Source organism: Balaenoptera acutorostrata, unplaced genomic scaffold, assembly GCF_949987535.1.
Source record: "Balaenoptera acutorostrata unplaced genomic scaffold, mBalAcu1.1 scaffold_61, whole genome shotgun sequence".
Taxonomy (NCBI): Eukaryota; Metazoa; Chordata; class Mammalia; order Artiodactyla; family Balaenopteridae; genus Balaenoptera; species Balaenoptera acutorostrata.
In genome coordinates this window covers 530,575-549,719 of record NW_026646471.1, presented here as the reverse complement: position 1 = coordinate 549,719, position 19,145 = coordinate 530,575, and positions in this window count along the sequence as shown.

The following is a 19,145-nucleotide window of genomic DNA, read 5'->3' as shown; positions in this document are numbered from 1 at the left end:
CTAGATTATATATAATAAACATATTTTATATCAAGAATATATTATATAGAATAGGTTTATGATCCATAATATATATATATTAAGGGCAATATGTTTAACATATATATTATGTATCATAAATTTTTGTATTAATACCTATATAATACATACATATTATGAATCATATGTAGAGATACAAATACGCCTGTGCTCATGCAAACACACACACAAAAACCACAGGATCACAGGAGAGAATTGAGTAGAAGTCACAGACATTTCCCAAGTCCATCTGTAGGCGAGGACCAAATCACAATGTCCATCCATTCTTGGGAGGTGGGGATTTCCACAAAGATATGTGACCTGGGGGCAAGACTGCCGGGAACCAATGCAGGGGCAACCCACACTGGAGGCCAAGAGGACACATGTGGACGTGAATCTACCTGCAACAGGAGGACCTGGAAGGTTGTATGCCAGAGGGTTTGATGTCTGAAATGTCTTGATGTTCAGCCTTCCCTCGGTGGAACTGGGATGCAGGCTGGAGGACAAGTGACTCTCCCGAGATCCCAGAGGAGACCCAAGCCAGTTTCAGCTGGATTCTGTGCTAGGACCGCTCTTGAGGCAATCCTTCCTTTGTGCAGTGTGCACCTGCACTCCATGTGATACCAGCCATTGATTTTACACTAGCCTACAGGTTTGACAGGCACTGTAGGTGCTTCTAGGTCTATCAACCTAATGGCTGCCCTAAGAAGTCAATGCGAGAATGAGCACAACTTTGCAGATGGGGAGACTGGGGAGGAGAGACCCATGGTTTGTACAGGGCCACATCCCTGATGACACAAAGGAGAGCAGCCGGGTCTGAAAGCAGCAGTGTCCACAGAGCCGGGGCCATGACTCTGCCCATGCCGTGTTGGTGTCACTGGTCTTGGCCAGGGGACCCCAGTAGGTGACCTCAAGTCCCTGGCAATAGAGACCAACAGAACCTGGAACCTGGGGAACGAGGCATCCACATCCTATTGGAGCCCCCTTCCCAGCTCACATGGCTGAAAACATGGTTCTGCAGTGTCCCCATGTGCTGGGGCTGTGGCATCAGGAAACTTCACAGTCAGGGTGATCCTCCAGGGCTATTGACATTGGATCGGGTCTCACACGAATTGCCTTGGGCCACTGTCTAGGAGGACCCCAAATGCAAGCCTGGGAGCCCCAGGCCAGGACACCACACTCATGCCAGTGTGGTAGTAATTGGTCTCTTGCTTGGATTGTGGAGTGCTGTTGGTGGTGGGTGTTCCTGTCCTGTGGGATTGGTCTGCCTCCAGAATGGGCAGGCTCATGATGAGTGACAAGCCCACTTGCCCAGACACATCCACAGCTGTGTCCCAATATGGCTGGTTGGGATGAAGCGAGCCCAGGCACAGCCTTTTATCCCAAGGTTTATGACAAAAACTCTAAATGGCTCTCTTTGGTCCCGGTTGGATATGTGATCAGACCTAGGTCTGTGCCTGATCTGGGATCAGAAGGTTGAGGGGGCAGAAGAAGCAATGATAATGGCCAGGTGGGACCCTGATCCTTCGGGGCTGGGCCAGCCCTTCTGCTGGTCATGGTCATTGCAGAGCCCCACAGTGAAGATCGGTGAGGAGCTCAACTATGTGGACATCCAAAGCATCTCCTCTAGTCTCGGGCCGAGTCATGCCATCCAGCACCAGCCCCCACTGCCCATGTGTGCCAGCACCAGGTCCAGAGAGTGTGGCCATGGAGGGTTCTCCAGAACCAGCGCCCAGGTTTCTACGGGTCCCAATTCTGGGCTACCAAGAGAGGTCAGCCAGCCGGATCTGACAGGGAGAATTGTGCTACGCTTCCCCCCGAGCCAGCTATGGGATCCGAAGCACACCAAGGCAGAGCACAAATGTGAGTAGGCCTGGGATGAATCCCGGGCCTCACAGAATGAGCCTCAAGAGCCTGGTATTGGGCACATACCAAAGGCTAGCCTAAGACCACCTATCTGGTGGACTGCAATTTGCCAACACATAACAAACAGAGGATTGGTCTCAATGGAGGGAAAATTTTGATGAAACCTGTCGCCACCCAAACCCTGCACCCCCAGTCACAGTAAGTCAAATTATGCCTGGGAGGGAGTGCCAAGTGAACAGCATTCCAGCTCATCGAGCTGAGACCTATGGGTCCCTGACCTAGTACTGCCCTTCCTGGAGGACTCAGAGAGATGGAGAGGGAGGAAGGAGAAGACAGCCAATTATTGCATACACCTAACAATAACACTGGTATGCTGGCTACATTCATTCACCAAGGTGGAGGAAATCCTCACCATAATAACGGCATGGAAAGAAGAAAGAAGAATTATCTGACAGCAGAGGAAAGACTCCAATTGACCCGATTCTCTGAACTGAAAATGCTGAAGGCGAGCCTCCCCCAGGAGAAAACAAAACAAAACAGAACAGACCTCAGGAAACTCATTTCCATAGCAGGGTACAAACTTCACTGATGCTACAGAAATTGATTGCCTTTCTGTACACACAAAACAAGTTATCCTAATGAGAAAGAAAGCGACAAACTCGTGGACAATGAAGGGAACACACATAGAAAATAACTAGGAGTCCATCTAGTCCATCTACGTATGATTCATTATATGTATGTATTATGTAGGTATTAAGTAGAAAAATTTATGATACATAATATATATTATACATATTGCCATTAATATATATATTATGTATCCTAAACTTATTCTGTATAATAAATTCTTGACATACAATATGTTTATTAACTATAAACTACCTATATTATGTATAGAATACCTACAGATGCACATACATACACACACACACATTGTTAGGCTTCACTCGGTTAGGGTTTTTGTGTCTCGAAACCTTGCGTTTTGTGACTTCTCGGTCTGTGGTCCCGATGATCCCCTTTGACAGTTCCATCGTTTGCAAGTCAATGTTTTCTCACGTTCGCTTCACTGCCTTTTCGTCGTGTGGATGCGTTTTTGCCTTTTCCATCGATACCGCTTTTCAATCGCCTGGAGCCCCAACTACCATTATTGTGTGTCTGTTTCCCTTGCCTGAGAAGACCAATCCACAGACATGCTTCTAAGTCTGAGATCCAAGTATGTACTGCCTATGGCTTTCTTCTAGGCCTCGTCTGACGTCATATTTGACATTGCAGTTGTCAATTTGCTCTGAGTTTCTTGTTGTTGGTGGCACGATAAAGGAATCCAGTGTGATGCATATGCATGGAGAGGTCCAGTTTCCCCAGGACCATACACTGCACAGGCTACCTTGTCCCCATCAGACTTTCTCATCACCATTTACCGCACAAGCTTGGCTTTGTTTCGGGGCTCTCCATTCTCATCGTTGCAAATATGTGGATGTCTTGTGTGCCAATACCATGCTGTCTTGATGATGGTAGGTTGGCATTCTATTTGGAAATCAAGCAGCTTGTGACATATGAAATCTGCACTTCTTGCTGAAGAGTGTATGGACACTCTCGAGGATATTTTGCGTTTCCAGACACATTTGGGAATTCTTGGTTGTACTTGCCTGAGAAAATCCGTGGGTATTTTGAGAGGAATGACATCGACTCTCTGGATTTCCTCAAGAGTGTGGAATCATTTGCACAAGAGGGACTCTTCCGGTCCATGATCACTACCTATCATTCCATGTTGGGTGTGTGTCATCTTCATTTTCTTTCATCATTGTGTCTCTCATCCCGTTTTCTTAGTTACGTGTCTTTTATGTCGTGGGTTAGATGGTCTCCTAGGCATTTTCTTTGTGTTGATATCATCATTGTCCACAGGGTTGTCTCCTTCCTTCTCATTCTGATAGTGTTGTGTGTGTACAGAAAGGCAAGCAATTTTTGTAGCATCAATGAAGTTTGTACCCCGCTATCGAACTGAGTTTCCTGCATTCTGTCCTGTTTTTGTTGTTGTTGTTGTTGTTGTTGTGGGAAGGTTGCCTTCAGCATTTTCTGTGCAGAGAGTCTGGTCAATTGGAGTATTTCATCTGCTGTCAGATAACTCTTCTTTCTTCTTTCCATGGCGTTATTATGGTGAAGACTTCCTCTGCCTGGGTGAATGAATGTAGCCAGTGTACCAGTGTTAGAAGTAGGTGTATGCAATAACTGGATGTCTCCTCCTTCCTCCCTCTCCATCTCTCTGAGTCATCCAGGAAGGGGAAGACTAGGCCATGACCCCATTGGTCTCAGCTCTGTGAGCTGTACCTCTGTTCATCTGCCCCTCTCTCCGGGCATAATTTATTCACCATCAGTGAACATTCTGGGGCTGGGGTTGTGAGAGTGTGGATTCCATCAGACCTTTCCCTCCATTGAGACCAATCGTCAGTACATTATATGTTGGCAAATTGCTGTAAACCTGATGGTTGGTCTGAGGTCAGCATTTCATATGTGTCAAAGACCAGGCTCTGGAAACTCACCCTGTGGGGCCCAGGATTCATCCCCGGCCTGCTCACCTTTGTGCTCTGCCTTCATTTGCTCTGGTCCTGTAGCTGAATCAGGGCTAAGCTTATCATGATGCTCCAGGGCATATCCAGCTGTGATGAGGTCTCTTCTAAGAGCAGGATTGGGCCCTGTAGACCCCTGGTTCCTGGTTACAGAAAACTCTCCATTGCCACAATTTCTGGAGCTGGCGCTCACTCTTGTTGGCAGTGGGGTGGGGTGCAGGGTAGCGTGACTCAGCCCCACACTCTGGGAGAGGCTTTGGGTGTCCACATTGTTGAGCTCCTCGATGATCTCCAACGTGGGGCTATACCATAGAGTGACCAGCAGAAGTGCCCACCAAGACTGGAGGGATCAGTGCCCCACCCGGCCATTATCATTGCTTCTTCTGCCCACTCAACCTTCTGCTCCCAGTTGAGGCACAGACCTAGGCAGGATCACATATCCACCCGAGACCAAAGAGAACTACCTAGAGTTTTGGGCATAAACCTTGAGTTAAAAGTGTGTCTGGACTCTCTCCATCCCGAACAGCTACTTGGGATATCGCAGTTGATGTGTCTGGCCCACCGGACTTCTCACCCCTTATGAGCCTACCCATTCTGGAGGCAGGCTCACCCCACAGGACAGGAACACCCAGCCCCAATATCACTCCACACATCAAGGCAAGGGACCGATTGCTACCAAGGTGGTATTAGATTGGTGCACTGGCCTGGGACTCCCAGGCTTGTTTTTGGTGTCCTCCCGGACAATGGCCAAAAGCAACTCATGTGAAACCTGACCCCACGTCCACAGCCCTGGAGGCTCACCCTGATTGTGACACTTCCTGAGGGCACAGCCCCAGCCAAAGGGGACCTTGCAGAGCCATGTTTCCAGCCACGTGAGCTGGGGAGTGGGCTCCCCTAGGATGTTGATGTCTAATTACCCAGGTTCAGGTTTCTGTTGGGCTCTATTGCAGGGAAGTCAGGTCACCTCCTGGGGTCCCTGGCCCAGAACAATGACACAAACAAGACATGGGAAGAGGCATGGCACTGGCTCTGTGGACACAGCTGCTTTCAGAACCGGCTACTCTCCTCCATGTCATCACGGATGTGGCCCTGTAAAAACCATGGGCCCCTCCTCCCTAATCACCCCATCTGCAAAATGGTGTTCACTCTGGCATCAACTTCTTAGGGAAGACATTAAGCGGATAGACCTACAAGCACCTACAGTGCCTGTCAGACCTGTAGGCTGGTATCACATGGAGGGCTGGTATCACATGGAGCATAGGTGCACACTGAACGAAGGAAGGATTGCCTCAGTTGCTGGCCTAGCAGAGAATCCAGCTGAAACTGGCTTAGGACAGCTCTGCGATTTGGGGGGTGTCATTCATCTTCCAGCCTATATCCCAGTCCTGCCGAGTGAGGGCTGAAAGTGAAGAAACTACAAATATTGACCCCTCTGGCATACAATCTTCCAGGTCCTGCTAATGCAGATAGATTCACGTCCACATGTCTCCCCTTGGTCTCCGTGGTGGGTGACTAATTTATGGTTCCCAGCAATCTGGCCCCCAGGTCACATATCCTTGTGTATATCCCCAACCCTCCAGAATGAATGGACATTGTGATTTGGTACTCACCTACAGATGGACTTGGGAAAAGTCTGTGTCTTCTACTCAGTTCTCTCCTCTGAGCTTGTGGTTTATATGTTATTTCTGCACATGAGTGCATGCATATTTGTATCTCTACATATGATTCATTATATGTATGTATTATGTACGTATTAAGTAGAGAAATATATGATACATAGTATATATATATTTTTTTACATATTGTCCTTAATATATATATTATGTATCCTAAACTTATTCTATATAAAAAATTCTTGCTATAGAATATGTCTATTATATATAATCTAGGGATACTACACACATACATACACACATACACATTGTGAGGGTTCAGCTTCATTTACAGTTTTTGTGTCTCAAAGGCTTGCGTTTTGTGACTTCTCTGTCTTCTCTCCAGATGATTCCCCTCGCCAGTTTCATAGTTTGCAAATCAATGTTTTCTCATGTTCACTCCACTGCCTTTTCCTCCTATGGATGCCTTGCATTTGCCTTTGCCTTTGAAATCCCTTTTCAGTCGCCTGTAGCCTCAACTGCCTTTATAGTGCTTCTGTTTCCCTTGCCTGAGGAGACCGATCCACAGACATGCTTCTAAGGCTGAGGTCCAAGCATGTACTGCCTATGGGTTTCTTCTAGGGCGGGCCTGACTTCAGATTTGACATTGCCGTGGTCGATTTGGGGTGAGGTTCTTGTTGGTGGTGGCCCGAGAAAGGAATCCAGTGTGATGCTTATGCAGGGAGAGGTCCAGTTTCCCCAGGACCATTCATTGCACAGTCTATCTTGTCCCCATTGGACTTTCTCACCTCCTTTGACCTCACAAGCTTGGCTTTCTCTCGGGGCTCTCCGACCTGTTCCATGCACCTATGTGGATGTCTTGTGTGCCAATACCTTGCTGTCTTCTTAATGGTAGATTTGCAGTCTAGTTGGAACTCAGGCAGCTTGGGACGTCTGAAATCTGCACTTCTTGCTGAAGAGTGTATGGACACTCTCTTGGATCTTTTGCATTTCCATACACATTTGGGAATTCTTGGGTGTACTTGTCTGAGACAATCAGTGGGTATTTTGAGAGGAATGGCATCAACTCTCTGGATTTCCTCGAGAGTGTGGAATCAGTTGCACAACAGGGACTCTTACAGTCCATGAGCACTACCTAACATTCCATGTTGGGTATGGGTTGTGTTCATTTTCTGTCATCAGTGTGTCTCTCGTCCCATTTTCTGAGTTACGTGTCTTGCAGATCGTGGGTTAGATGGTTTCCTAGGCATTTTCTTTGTGTTGTTACCATCATTGTCCCCGGGGTTGTGTCCCTCCTTTCTCATTCAGATAGTGTTGTGTGTGTAGAGAAAGGCTAGCAATTTCTCCAGCATCAGTTAAGTTTGTACCCTGTTATCGAACTGAGTTTCCTGAGTTTCATTCTGTTTTCTTTTGTTTTCTCATGGGGGAGTGTCGCCTTCAGCATTTTCTGTTCAGAGAATCGGATTAATTGGAGTCTTTCCCCTGCTGTCGGATAATTCTTCTTTCTTCTTTCCATGCTGTTATTATGGGGAGGCTTCCTCTGCCTTGGTGAATGTAGCCAGCATACCAGTGTTAGGGGTAGGTGTATTCAATACCTAGCCATCTCCTCTTTCCTTCCTCCCCATCTCTCTGCATCATACAGGAAGGGTTGTAGTATGCCATGGCCCCATGTGCCTCAGCTCAGTGAGCTGTACCTCTGTTCATCTGCTCTTCCATCCCGGGCATAATTTGCCACATTTGTGAACCTTCTATGGTTGGGGTTGGTGGAGTGGGGTTCCATCAGAAGTTAACCTCCTTTTAGACCAATCCTCTGCTCGTTATGTGTTGGCAAATTGCAATCCACCAGATGGGTGGTCTGAGGCCAGCCTTTGGTATGTGCTCAAGATCAGGCTCTAGGAGCTCACCCTGTGGGGCCCAGGATTCATTCCCTGCCTGCTCACCTTTGTGCTCTACCTTGGTGTGCTCTGGGCCCTGTAGATGACTCATGGGGAAGCTTAGCATGGTGCTCCAGGTCAGACCCGGTTCGGCTGAGGTCTCATCATAACCCAGACTTGGTCCCCATAGACCCCTGGGCCTTGGTTACAGAGAACCCTCCATGGCTACACTTTCTGGAGCCGGTGCTAGCTCTTGTGGGAAGTGGGGTTGGGGTGCGGGATGGCATGACTCATCCCCACACTTGGGGAGAAGCACTGGGTTTCCACATCAGTGAGCTCTTCGCGGATCTCCATCATGGGGCACTACCATGACAGTGACGAGGAGAAGGTTCAGCCAACACCAGAGCGATCAGGCACCACACGGCCAATATAATTGCTTCTTCTGCCCACTTAACTGTCTGCTCCCTGGTCAGGAACAGTCCTACGTTGTATCCCATATCACCCGGGACCAATGAGAACCACCTAGAAGTTTTGGCATAAACCTGAGCTTAAAGGTGGTGCCTGGGCTCACTCCATGCCGACCAGTCAGGTTGCGACATGGCTGTGGATGTGTCTGGCCCACAGGGCTTCTCACCTGCATGAGCCTGCCTATACTGGAGGCAGACCCACCCCACAGGACAGGAACACCCAGCCAGAATATCACTCCACACACCCAGGGAAGGGACAGATTTGTACCAGGGTGGTGTCAGGGTGGTGGACTGGCCTGGGGCTCCGAGGTTTCTGTTTTGGTTCCTCCCAGACAATGGCCCAAGACAACTCACCTGAGACCAGGCCCAACGTCAACAGCCCTGGAAATTCACCCTGATTGTGACATTTCCTAGGCCAAGCCCCAGCACATGGGAACACAGCAGAGCCATGTTTACAGCCATGTGAGATATGGAGTGGGCTCCTCCAGGATGTTGATGCCTTGTTCCCTGGGTTCCAGTTTCTGTCGGGCTCTATTGCTAGTAAAGTTAGGTCACTTCCTGGGGTCCCTGGCCCAGAACAGTGACACAAACACGACATGGTAAGAATCATCGCCCCAGGTCTGTGGACACAGCTGTTTTCAGATCCGGCTGCTCTAATCCATATCATCAGGGATGTAGCCATGTAGGAACCATGTGCCCCTCCTCCCAAATCTCCATATCTGCAAAGTGGTGCTCATTCTGGCATCGACATCCTAGGGAAGGCATTAGGCAGATAGACCTAGAAGCAGTTACAGTGCCTGTCAAAATTGTAGGCCTGTATCACATGGAGTGCTGGTATCACATGGAGCAGAGGTGCACACTGAACCATGGAAGGCTTGTCTCAGGGGCTGGCTTAGCAGAGAATCCAGCTGAAATATGCTTGTGACTGCTCTGGGATATGTGGAGTGTCACACGTCCTATGGCCTATAGCCCAATCCTGCCGAGTGACAGCTGAACTTCAAGAAGCTACAGATATCAACCTCTCTGGCATACAACCTTCCAAGTCCTACATTGCAGGTAGATTCACGTCCACATGTCTCCTCTTGGCCTCAGGGCTGGGTGGCTCATGCATTGGCTCCCAGCAGTCTTGTCTCCTGGTCACATATCCTTGTGGATATCCCCACCCCTCCAGAATGAATGGGCATTGTGATTTGGTCATCACCTACAGACTTACTTGGGAAAAGTCTGTGACTACTAATCAATTCTCTCCTGTGATCTTTGGTTTATGCATGTGTGTGTGAGTGAGTGCCCACGTATTTGTATCTATATGTATGATTCATTACATTTATGTATTATATAGGTATTTAGTAGAAAAATGTATGATACATAATATATATATAATATACCTATTGTCCTTTATACATATATTATGTATCCTAAAGTTATTCTATATAATAAATTATTGATATAGAATATGTTTATTATATATAATCCTGATATATTTTGTATAGAATACGTACAGGTGAACATACATACACACACACACATTGTTAGGGTTTTATTTTGGTTAGTATTTTTGTGTCTCGAATGTTTGCATTTTGCGACTTCTCAGTCTGCTCTCCAGGAGATACCCCTCGTCAGTTTCATCATCGGGATATCAATGTTTTCTCACGTTCGTTGCACTGCCTTTTCATCCTACGGACGCTTTGCCTTTGCCTTCGAAATCCCTTTTCAGTCGCCTGGAGCCCCAAATGCATTTATTGTGCTTCCGTTTCCCTTGCCTGAGGATACCTAAGGCTGAGGTCCAATAATGTACTGCTTATCGTTTACTTCTAGGCCTGGCCTGACTACAGATTTGACATTGATGTAGTCAATTTGGTGTGAGGTTCTTGTTGTTGCTGGCACGAGAAAGGAATCAACTGTGATGCTTATGCATGGAACGGTCAAGTTTCCCCAGGACCATTCATTGCACAGGCTATCTTGTCACCATCAGCCTTTCTCATCTCCTTTGAGCGCACAAGCTTGGCTTTCTTTCAGGGCTCTCCTTCTCTTCCTGGCTTCTATGTGGATGTCTTATGTACCATTACCTTGCTGTCTTGATGATGATATTTTTTCAGTTTAGTTGGAAACCAGGCAGCCTGGGATGTCTGAAATCTGCACTTCTTGCTGAAGAGTTATGGACACTCTTGAGGATCTTCTGCGTTTCCAGACACATTTGGGAATTCTTGGTGTACTTCTCTGAGACAATCCATGGGTATTTTGAGAGGAATGGATTCAACTCTCTCTCTTTCCCCAACAGTGTGGTATCATTTCCAAAAGACGGACAATTCCAGTCCATGAGCACTACCTATCATTCCATGTTGGGTGTGTGTCTTCTTCATTATCTTTCATCAATGTGTCTCTCGTCCCGTTTCCTGCATTACGTGTCTTGTATGTCATGGGTTAGATGCTCTCCTAGGCATTTTCTTCTTTTTTTCTTTGTTTATAAATTTATTTATTTTATGTATTTATTTTACTTATTTATTTTTGGCTATGTTGGGTCTTCGTTGCTGCATGCAGGCTTTCTCTAATTGCAGCGAGCAGGGGCTACTCTTCATTGTGGTGCAAGGACTTATTGCAGTGGCTTCTCTTGTTGCAGAAAATGGGCTCTAGGTGCACAGGCTTCAGTAGTTGTGGCTCATGGGCTCTATAGCACAGGCTCATTAGTTGTGGCACACGAGCTTAGTTGCTCCGCGGCACGTGGGATCTTCCTGGACCAGGGCTCAAACCCGTGTCCCCTGCATTGTCAGGCAGATTCTTAACCACTGCACCACCAGGGAAGCCCCTCCTAGACATTTTCTTTGTGTTGTTCCTGTCTTTGTCCACAGGGTTGTCCCCTTCCTTTCTCATTCGGATAATGTTATGTGTGTACAGAAAGGCAGCTAATTTCTGTACTGTCAGTGAAGTTTATATCCTGCTATAGAACTGAGTTTCGTGAGTTCTGTTCTGTTTTGTTTTCTTTCTCTTGGGGGAAGGTCGCCTTCAGCCTTTCTTGTGCAGAGAATCGGGTCAATTTGAGACTTTCATCTGCTGTGGGATAATTCTTCTTTCTTCTTTCCTTGCCATTATTATGGCGAAGACTTCCTCTGCCTGGGTGAGCGAATGTAGCCAGCATAACAGTGTTAGAGGTACGTCTATGCAATAACTGGCCATTTCCTCCTTCCTCCCTCTCCATCTCTCTGAGTCATCCAGGAAGGGGAGGACAAGGCTATGGCCCCATGGGCCTCAGCTCAGTGAGCTGTACCTCTGTTTCTTTTTTTATTTATTTTATTTTATTTTATTTTATTTTATTTTATTTTATTTTATTTATTTTTGGCTGTGCTGGGTCTTTGTTGCTGTGCACGGGCTTTCTCTACTTGTGGCGACTGGGGGCTACTCTTCATTGTGCCAGCTTCTCATTGTGGTGGCTTCTCTTGTTGCAGAGCTTGGGCTCTAGGCATACAGACTTCAGTAGTAGTCCTGCATGGGCTCTAGATCGCAGGCTCAGTAGCTGTGGTGCATGGGCTTAGTTGCTCCGCAGCATGTGGGGTCTTCCCAGACCAGGGCTCGAACCCGTGTCCCCTGCATTGGCAGGCAGATTCCTAACCACTGCAGCACCAGGGAAGCCCCTGTTCCTCTGTTTCTTCTGCCCCTCCCTCCTGGGTGTAATTTGCTCTATGATTTGTGAACTTTCTGTGGCTGGGGTTTGGGCGGTGGGGGTTCCATCAGACCTTTCCTTCCATTGAGACCATTCCTCTGTTTGTTATGTGTTGGCAAATTGCAGTCAATTTGAGGCCAGCCTTTGTTACATGTCCCATGCCAGGCTATTGGAACTCTCACTGTTTGGCCCAGGGTTCATCCCTGGCCTGCTCCCCTTTGTGCTGTACCTTGGTGTGCTCTGGGTTCTGTAGCTGACTCGGGGGGAAGCTTAGCATGATGCTCCAGATCAAAACAGGCTATGCTGAGGTCTCTTCGTAGCCCACGATTGGGCCCCATAGACCCCAGGGCCATGGTTACAGACAAACCTCCATGGCGACACTTTCTGGAAACAGCGGTGACCATCGTGGGCACTGGGGGTGGGGAGTATGGCTCCACAACACACTAGGGGAGAGTCATGGGTTGTCCACATCAGTGAGCTCCTCGCCAATCTCCAATGGGGGGCTATACCGTTACAGTGAACAACAGAAGTGCCCACGAAGACTGGAGGGATCAGGGTCCCACCCGGCCATTATCATTGCTTCTTCTGCCCACTCGACCTTCTGCTCCCAGGTCAGGCACAGACCAAGGTCGGATCACATATCCACCCAGGACAAAAGAGAACCACCTAGAGTTTTTGGCATAAACTTCGTGTTAAAGGCACTGCCTGGGCTCACTCCATGCTGACGAGCCAGCTTGGGAAATGGCTGTGGATGTGTCCTGCCCACCGGGCTTCTCACCTCTCATGAACCTGCCAATTCTGCAGTCAGACCCACCCCACAGGACAGGAACACCCACCCCCAATATCACTCAACACAACAAAGCAAGAGAGAGATTGCTTCCAGGGTGGCATCATGTTGGTGGACTGGACTGTGTCTCCCAGGATTGTCTTTGGGTTCCTCACGGAGAATGGCCCAAGGCAACTCACGTGAGACCTGACGCAACATCAACAGCCCTGGAGGGTCACCCTGATTGTGACGTTCCCTGAGGCCACAGCCCCTGCACATTGGGACACAGCAGAGCCATGTTTACAGCCATGTGAACTGGGGAGTGGGCTCCTCTAGGATGTCCATGTCTTGTTCCCCAGGTTCCAGTTTCTGTTGGACCCTATTGCCAGGGAAGTTAGGTCACTTCCTGGGGTCCCTGGCTCAGAACAGTGATTCAAACACGACTTGGGAATAGTCATGGCCCTGGCTCTGTGGACACAGCTGCTTTCATAACTGGCTGCTTTCCTCTATGTCATCAGGGATGTGGCCCTGCACAAAGCATGGGTCTTTCCTCCCAAATCACCCCATGTGCAGAGTGGTGCTCATTTTGGCATCGAATTCCTAGTGAAGGCATTAGGTGATACACCTAGAAGCACTTCCAGTGCCTGTCAAAACTGTAGGCTGGTATCACATTGAGGGCTGGTAATACATGGAGCACAGGTGCACACTGAAGCAAGGAAGGATTGCTTCAGGGTCTAGCCTAGCACAGAATTGAGATGAAACTGGCTTGGGACTGCTGTGGGATCTGGGGAGTGTCATTCGTCATCCAGCCTACATCCCAGTCCTACTGAGCGAGGGCTGAACATCAAGAAACTACAGACATCGACTCTCTGGCATACAAACTTCCAGGTACTCCTTTGCAGGTAGATTCACGACCATATGTCTCCTCTTGGTCTCCGGGTTGGTTGGCCCATGAATTGGCTCCCAGCAGTCTTGGCTCAAGGTCATATATCCTTGTGGATATCCCTACAATTCCAGAATGAATGGACATTGTGATTTGGTCCTCGCCTACACACCGACTTGGGTAAAGTCTGTGACTTCTACTCAATTCTCTCTTGTGATCTTGTGGTTTATGCGTTTTTGTGTGTGTAAGTGCAGGTGGATTTTTATCTCTACATATGATTCATTACATGTATGTATTATATAGGTATTTAGTAGAAAAATTTATGATACATAATATATATGTTATACATATTGCCCTTAATATATATATTTTGTATCCTACGCTTATTGTATATAATAAATTCTTGGTATAGAATATGTTTATTATATATAATCTAGGTATATTATGTATAGAATACATACAGGTGTACATACATACACACACACACACATTGTTAGGATTCAGCTTCGGTTAGGGCTTTTGTGTCTCGAAGGCTTGTGTTTTGCAACTTCTCAGTTGGCCCCCCAGATGATCCCCTCCCTCAGTTTCATCGTTTGCAAATCAATGTTTTCTCACTTTCACTCTGCTGCCTTTTCGACCTAGGCAGGCTTTGCCATTAAGGTCGAAATCACTTTTCAGTCACCTGGACCCCCAACTTCCTTTATTGTGCTCCTGTTTCCCTTGCCTGAGGAGACCGTTCCACAGACAAGTTTCTAAAACTGAGGTCTAAGAAGGTATTGCCTATGGATTTCTTCTAAGCCTGGTCAGACTTCAGATTTGACATTGGAGTAGTCGATTTGGTGTGAGTTTCTTGCTGTTGGTGGCGGGAGAAAGGAGTCCAGTGTGATGCTTATGCAGGAAACTGCTTATGCAGTTTCCCCAGGACCATTCATTGCACAGGCTATCTTTTCCCCATCGGACTTTCTCACCTCCTTTGACCTCACAAGCTTGGCTTTCTCTCGGGGCTCTCCGACCTGTTCCATGCACCTATGTGGATGTCTTGTGTGCCAATACCTTGCTGTCTTCTTAATGGTAGATTTGCAGTCTAGTTGGAACTCAGGCAGCTTGGGACGTCTGAAATCTGCACTTCTTGCTGAAGAGTGTATGGACACTCTCTTGGATATTTTGCATTTCCATACACATTTGGGAATTCTTGGGTGTACTTGTCTGAGACAATCAGTGGGTATTTTGAGAGGAATGGCATCAACTCTCTGGATTTCCTTGAGAGTGTGGAATCACTTGCACAGGACGTACTCTTCTGGTCCATGAGCACTACCTATCATTCCATGTTGGGTGTGTGTCATCTCCATTTTCTATCATCAATGTGTCTCACATCTCGTTTTCTGAGTTACGTGTCTTGTAGGTTGTGGGTTAGATGGTCTCCTAGTCATTTTCTTTGTGTTGTTACTGTCATTGTCCGCGGGGTTGTCTCCTTCCTTTCCCATACAGATAGTGTTGTGTGTGTACAGAAAGGCAAGCAATTTCTGTCGCGTTAGTGAAGTTTGTACCCTGCTATCGAACTGAGTTTCCTGAGTTCTTTTCTCTCTTGTTTTTTTTTTTTCCCCCTTGGGGGAGTGTCACCTTCAGCTTCTTCTGTGCCGAGAATTGGGTCAATTGGAGTCTTTCCTCTGCTCTTGGATAATTCTTCTTTCTTCTTTCCATGCATTTATTATGGCGAAGACTTCCTCTGCCTGGGTGAATGGATATAGCCAGTCTACCAGTTTTAGAGGTAGAGGTATGTAATAACTGGATGTCTCCTTCCTCCCTCTCCATCTCTCTGAGTCATCCAGGAAGGGGAGGACTAGGCCATCACCCCATCCACCTCAGGTTGGTGAGCTGTACCTCTGTTCATCTGCCCCTCCCTCCCGTGTTTAATTTGCTCTACCATCTGTGAAAATTCTGTGGCTGCGGTTTGGGGCTGGTGGTTCCATCAGAGTTTTCTCTCCATTGAGACCAATCCTCTGTTCGTTATGTGTTGGCAAATTGCTGTCCACCAAATATGTGGTCTGAGGCCCAGCTTTGGTTCGTGCCCAAGGCCAAGCTCTGGGAGCTCACACTGTGGGGCCCAGTAATCCACCCCAGCCTGCTCACCTTTGTGCTGTAGCTTGGTGTGCTCCAGGTCCGGTAGCTGTCTCAGGGAGAAGCTTAGCACGATGCTCCAGGTCAGATCAGGCTGTGCTGAGGTCTCTTCATACCCCAGGAATGGGCACCATAGAATCCTGGGCCGGGTTTACAGAGAAACCTCCATGGCTACACTTTCCAGAGCTGGCGCTGGCCCTCATGGGCATTGCTGGTCGGGTGCGGTTTGGTGAGACTCGGCCCCACACTTGGGGAGAGGCATTGCGTGCCCACAATGGTGAGCTCCTCAGCAATCTCCAACGTGGGGCTCTACCATGAGAGTGACCAGCAGAAGACCCTGCAACGACAAGAGGGATCCAGGCTCCACCTGGCCATATCATTTCTTCTGCCCACTCGACCTTCTGCTCCCAGGTCGGGCACAGACCTAGGTCGGATCACATATCCACCCGGGACCAAAGAGATACACCTAGAGTTCTTGGCATAAACCTTGGGTTAAAGGTGCTGGCTGGACTCCCTCCATCCCAAACAGCCAGCTTGGGACATGGCTGTAGATGTGTCCGGCTACCGGTCCTCTCACCCCTCATGAGCCTGCACATACTGGAGGCAGCCCCATCCCGCAGGACAGGAACATTCACCCCCAATATCACTCCACACAGCAAGGCAAGGGACAGTTTGCTACCAAGGAGGCATCAGGTCAGTGGACTTGCCTGCGGCTCCAAGGCTTGTCCTTGGGTTCCTCCCATACAATGGCCCAAGGCAAATCACATGAGACCTGACCCAACGTCCACATCCCTGGATGCTCACACTGATTGTGACGTTTCCTGAGGCCACATCCCCAGCACATGGGGACACAGCAGAGTCATGATTACAGCCACATGACCTGGGGAATGGGCTCCTCTAGGATGTTGATGCCTCGTTCCCCAGGTTCCAGTTTCTGTTGGGCTCCATTGTCAGGGAATTAGGTCACCTCCTGCAGTCCCTGGCCCAGACCAGTGACACAAACTGGACATGGGAAGAGCCATGGCCCTGGCTCTGTGGACAGTACTGCTTTCAGAACCAACTGTGCTCCTCCATGTCATCAAGGATGTGGCCCTCTACAAACCATGGGACTCTCCCCCCAAATCTCCCCAACTGCAAAGTTGCACTCATTCTGGCATTGACTTCCTAGGGAAGACATTAGGCAAATTGACATAGAAGCACCTACAGTGCCTGTCAAATCTGTAGGTTGGTATCATATGGAGGGATGGTATCACATGAGCACAGGTGCACACTGAAGCAAGGAAGGATTGCCTCAGGGGCTGGGCTAGCACAGAATCCTCCTGAAACTGGCTTGGGACTGCTCTGGGATTTGGGGTGTGTCACTCGTCCTCCGGCCTACATTGCAGTCCTGCCGAGTGAGGGCTGAACATCAAGAAACTACAGACAATGACCTATCTAGCATAGAACATTCCAGCTCCTCCTGTGGCAGGTAGATGAACGTCCACATATCTCCCCTTGGTCTCTGGGTTGTGTGGTCAATGCATTGGTTCCCAGCAATCTTGCCTCCAGGTCACATAAACCTGTGGGTATCCCCACCCCACTAGAATGAATGAATATTGCTATTTGTTCCTCGCCTACAGACGGACTTGGGAGAAGTCTGTGACTTCTACTCACTTCTCTCCAGTGTTTATGTGTGTGTGTGTGCACGTGAGCACCCGCATATTTGTATCTATGTATGATTCATTATACATATGTATTATATAGGTATTAAGTAGAAATATTTATAATAAATATATATATTATACATATTGCCTTTAATATATGTATTATGTATCCTAAACTTATTCTATATAATAAATTCTTGGTATAGAATTTTTTTATTATCTATAATCTACGTTTATTATGTATAGAATAACTACAGGTGAACATACATACACACACTGTTAGGGTTCAGCTTCACTTAGGACATTGTGTCTCTAAGGCTTGTGTTTTGTGACTTCTCGGTCTGCTCTCCATATGATCCACTGCTTCAGTTTCATTGTTTGCAAATCAATGTTTTCTTACATTCGCTCCACTGCCTTTTCATCATGTGGATGCTTTGTCTTTGACGTCAAAATACTTTTTCAGTGGCCTGGAGCCCCAACTGCCTTTATTGTGCTTTTGTTTCCCTTGACTGAGGAGACCGATCCACAGACATGCTTCCATGGCTGAGGTTCAAGAATGAATTGCCTATGTATTTCTTCTAGGCCTGGCTGACTTCAGACTTGACACTGCAGTAGTCGATTTAGTGTGAGGTGCTTGCTGTTGTTGGCAAGAGAAAGGAATCCAGTGTGATTCTTAAGCATGGAGTGGTCCAGTTTCCCCAGGTCCATTCATTGCACAGGCGATCTTGTCCTGATCGGAGTTTCTCACCTCCTTTGAGCGTACAAGCTTGGCTTTCTTTCTGGTCTCTCCATTCTCCTCCTTCCCTCTATATGGATGTCATGTGTGACAATACCATGCTGTCTTCATTATGGTGGGTTTGCCGTCTAGTTGGAAATCAGGCAGGTTGGGACGTCTGAAATCTGCACTTCTTGCTGAAGAGTGTTTGGATAATCTCCAGGGTCTTTTGCGTTTCCAGACACATTTGGGAATTCTTCGTTGTACTTGTCTGAGACAATGTGTGGGTATTTTGAGATGAATGGCATTGAATCTTTGGATTTCATTGAGTATTTGGAATCACTTTGACAAGACAGACTCTTCCAGTCCATGAGAACTACCTATCATTCCATGTTGGGGTGTGTCTTCTTCATTTTCTTTCATTAATGTGTCCCATGTACCGTTTTCTGAGTTACGTGCCTTGTAGGTCATATGTTAGATGGTGTCCTAGGCATTTTCTTTGATTTATTACCGTCATTGTCCATGGGGTTGTGTCCTTCCTTTCTCATTCGGATAGTGTTCTGTGTGTACAGAAAGGCAACCAATTTCTATAGCGTCAGTTAAGTTTGTATCCTGCTATCGAACTGAGTTTCCTGAGTTCTTTTCTGTTTTGTTTTGTTTTCTCTTGGTGGCGGGCCGCCTTCAGCAATATCTGTGCAAAGAATTGGGTGAATTTTAGTGTTTCCTCTATTGTCGGATACTTCTTCTTTTTCTTTCCATGCCATTATTATGACGAAGACTTCCTCTGCCTAGGTGAATGAATGTAACCAGCGTACCAGTGTTAGAGGTAGATATATACAATAACTGGCCATCTCCTCCTTCCTCCCTCTCCATCTCTCTCAGTCATGCAGAAAGGAGAGGACTAGTCCATGGCTCCATGGGACTCAGTTCGGTGTGCTGTACCTCTGTTCGTCTGCCCTTACT